Here is a 4,794-nt window from a genome sequence, read left to right on the forward strand (position 1 = left end):
ACCAGGAACATTTGAATCTGGAACATATCCTATATGTTCAAGGTTCAGGACAAGTTTCAAATTTCTTAGCCAATCAGACAGATTAGGTCCTGTCAACCTGTTGTGATCAAATATGCTTGTAAGGATATTGGATGGTGGTGGTTGTTTTGTGATCATTTTTATCAGAAAATTAACTGCAGAAAATAACCAGATTAATTAGTAAATGTATCATGTAATTAACCAAAATGATTATGGTCTTTTAATCAAATTGGTCCTCCCACTAACTTAGCGAATCCTACACTTCCAAAGTAGAAAACGGAAATCCTAGTTGGATGGATTTCTAGTGGGTGATTGAATTCTTATAATTCTATTGATCATCCTCAGGTACATCCATTATTGGAATTACAATAAACTATAAGTGAGCAACTCCTTGCCCATCACATCTCATGTGAGGTTCAATCCTTTACCTAGCCCCTAATGCTCAAAATCTCAGGTACATCCATTATTGACTTATCTTGCATTAGTTAAGTTGATCACATTGAGTCAGTAATTATGCAAATAATTTTAATGTCCTCAGGTACATCCAATATTGGCCACCAAACCATTTACATATTTACAACATCTCATGCTTAACAATTATTCTTAAGAAAATCTCTTAAATTAATTGCATCTCATGCAACTATTTAAAATTTCTTAAAATAATTGCCCCAATAGAGGGCTTATGTTATAATTACTTTAATTATAGCATTTCCAACTTAATCATTTGTTTGGAAGATTTTATAGCCATCCTTATTACTATTAAGGTCTCACTTTGCACATTATCCATTTAGCATGCATATATCATATAATTGCATACATTCCCATACATCTCATGCATTCATGGATAAGCAGTAAATATGGTATGATCATGGACTTTCTAAGGGATTCAATTCTGAGCCACCAAGAATTGAATCAGGGCATTCCTAGGTGCATTTCATTCATTCATTTTACAAGAGTTACTGAAGGAGTACATAATCAACACTTGATATTGAATTCCTCCCACTGGTCCCACCAATGCTCTTGACCCTTCTTGCAATCCAATATTACATAGTAATCCTTGGCATACCAAGGCGAATTTACAAGAAGTTAAATAAATGAAATTACAACCCAAAATATTACAAACTTAATAATACATGCCCAAAATAAATTAAAATAAATTAATTAATTTACAATCCCAAAGAAACATAAAAGAAATAAATCCAATCACATTGGTCTTTTATAGTCCATGATCATCCATCATGCATATCACTATTTAACAATTAAATAAAACATACATACTTAAATTAAATTGAATATCTCATATTCAACTTAAAAATCCAGATTTGAATATGATTCAAATAAATTTAAAAATTCAGATTTGAATCTCATTCAAACAAATTTAAAAATTCAGATTTGAATCACATTCAAACAACTTCAAAAATTCAGATTTGAATCACATTCAAACATTTTTTTAAAAATCAGATTTGAATCACATTCAAATATTTTTTTAAAAATCAGATCTGAATTTTATTGAATCAATTTTAAAAAATCAGATTTAAATATGATTCAAACAACTTTAAAAATTCAGATTTGAATCACATTCAAACAACTTTTAAAATTCAGATTTGAATCACATTCAAACAATTTTTAAAATTCTGATTTGAATCATAATTTAATTGTGTGATTAAAACTACTAATTAAACACTTTAATTAGTCAAAGAATAGGCCTTAGATCATACAACAATTGCAGAATTAAAAGCCAAACCTTGAACCACCCATGGAACCATTGTTGCCGCCACCAATGGTGGCTTCACCATGTGTGCCGCCACACCTCTTGATCCAACCAGCAATGAATCAATCATCTCATGATCAAATCACACAATTAAATCATATAATCAACAATCTAAATGGAAAATATAGTGGCTCTGATACCAATTGAAGGCAGGCGTGAAAAACACAAGATTATACCATTGAATTCAAAAATTTCGCCTAGGGTCACATGCACCATGCAAGATTTATTTTTATCTATTTGATTTCAATGATAAACAACATATTAAAACTCTTTTAATATGTTTTTGGATCTGTATTTGCCATTTAAGATTTTAAAATTAATCAGATTAATTTTAGAACCCTAGGTTAAATCAAGAACGATTACACTAACCTCTAGATGCAATCGCAAATGTCTGCGCCTTTGAGATTCGTCTTCAGGACACCAAATGTTGTCCCTCTAGCTTGTCCACACCAAGAACACCTATGGCAGCCCTTGAACAGCCTCTAAAGCTTTTCTATTAATTAGAAATTCAAGTTCTGCCTTTTAAGATATTAGAGATGTAAACAGGACACTAGAAACAATTTCTAGTGTTCTTAATTCAAGAGATTGATGGCTAATCTCTTTGAATTAATGAGAGATGAAGAGAAATAGCTGGAGAGGCTCAAAGTGGCGTGACAAATGAGAGGAGAGGCTGCTGGTTATTTTTTCTTTTCATAACCACACTTAAATAGCTAGGTTAACACATTAAACCCTAGCCACATGTCACCTTTTGATTAGCTCTAGGTTTAAGTGACCCAATCACATTGTGCCAAGTGTCAAACCTATATTTAATCTTGATTTTAATCATCTTACATTATTAAAAAACATTTGGCAAGCTTATGTGTAATCCCATGTGTCACCATCTCATGGTGCCACGTGTCACACTGTGAAATGACCAAAATGCCCCTGTGTCTTAATTTTGAGTTCTTAACCCAAAACAATTATTTTCTTCTTCTAATTAATTTATATCAAATATAAATTAATTAATTAATCTCTATTAATTAATTTCTCATCAATTAAATTCATATTTAAACACTTTAAATATAAATTTAATTTATACTACACATCCAATAATCTAGATTTGGTTTCAAGTCATGCTAGGGACTTTGCAATTTAATTGCAAACCAAACCTATTTAATTAATCAATTAAACTCTTTAATTAATTAATTAAATCATATTTAAATAGGTAATAACTTGTGTATGTGTGTGACTTACTAGGCACATCACTAATTGGCAATGAGACATGATATCAACTCTTAATATCATCAGAACTCTTTCTTACCATAAATGATTTCTCTAAATCATTTTATGAACCTCATAGACCATGGTTAACACTTAGCATAGCATGCCATGGCCACCCAATTAGTAATAAGATTTATCTTAAATGAACCTATAATCATATGTTACCATGCACTAGAATCTCTCTGTTACAAAATCCCAACTCAAGCTGCAGTCATGGTTTATGTCAAACTCCATTTGCTATGAATATTATGTTCTCTTTTAATTCCAATTCTTGATTAAAAAAATTTTTCTCATCAGAAACTCTTTTCTGAATAAATCTATCTGTCCTGGCCAGGAACTTGAAACATCAAGAACAATTAAATGAACATAGGATTTTATCTCTATTTACTTAGAGGAACAGATTCCATCTTGATCAACACCTACCTCCATATATAACTAGTAGGAGCCAACACATGCCCATATACCCATACACAGTACAAGTATGAAAGCAGTATCAAACTCAAACTACCTATATACAAGATAACTGTGCTATCTCAGGTCTAAAGATTATATGCACTGATATGATTTATGACAAAACATTGACAAGAGTAAACTCCATGTGCTTGTCACAAGTGTCACTGGTTCGGCCTACTTATCATTTATAAGTGCCTATCATGTTTGTTATATGGCATGAGACTCACCATTCCATCTTATTTATATCTCATATAAATAACTTGGGAACAAACATGAATACAATCTTTCTGGATAAGTCATGTCCTTATTATGAAGTATCCTCGATTGTGAACCTATTTATGATACTTTGTGCTAGAAATATTGTCACTCATATTCTTAACAACTTAAGAATAATATTTCTAACAAAATATCAATGGACCTTTTCTATTACACATAAATATATTATATAAACAGAAAAGTGGAAATGCCATTTATTAATAAAATATGTACAAGATACATACTAAATGATATGCTCTAGGGCATACTACTAACAGATGATGCATTGAATATGTATTAAATGAATGATATAATTAATTAATGTAGGTTAGTTTACTCACTGTGCTTGTATAACTCACCCGTTCCCTTAACCCCAGGTGTATGAGTGTAGGGCTAGAATAGTTATTTGGAGTTGAGTAGCAGGAGTAGCTACAGAGTTTTATATTTATATTGTATGTTTAGTGGACATGTAATCTATACAGGAATAGTTACTATGCTGACATTTAATTTTTTATAGATGTTGTCTCTTAAGTATAAGTGATGTAATTATGAATGGTTGAAATCTAAGCTAACTCAATCTAAGCTAACTCCTCAGTTGAGTATGTATGTGTGAACTAATTACACTTTAGTGATTTTATGCATGTAAAGGTTCAAATTTTGAGCCGATGCTATGTTAATTATGAATGAGAAAACTAAAATGTAATGGTTTGGAGTATGCTTGGATTGTGAGATACAGTGATGTATTCATGTTTAAAAGGTTTTTAAGCTTGCTATAGGTTCTGGTAGCCTTAAGCTAACTCTATCCCTAGCGTTGAAAATGGCCCCTAGGCTAGGTTGTTACATTTATCATAATTCTTAAGGTTAAAGATGTCAAATTCACGAAAGATCTTTGTCCCATTGGTTTATGTTTGGTATTTTGTAAGATCATTTCCAAGATTCTTGTCCATAGACTCCAACCTTATATGGATATGTTTATTAGGGAAAAACAGAGTGCTTTCACTAGGGCAACATTGATTCTAGATAATATACTCATTTAT

The sequence above is a fragment of the Hevea brasiliensis genome, chromosome 4 (assembly GCF_030052815.1).
Source record: "Hevea brasiliensis isolate MT/VB/25A 57/8 chromosome 4, ASM3005281v1, whole genome shotgun sequence".
In the NCBI taxonomy this organism is placed as follows: domain Eukaryota; kingdom Viridiplantae; phylum Streptophyta; class Magnoliopsida; order Malpighiales; family Euphorbiaceae; genus Hevea; species Hevea brasiliensis.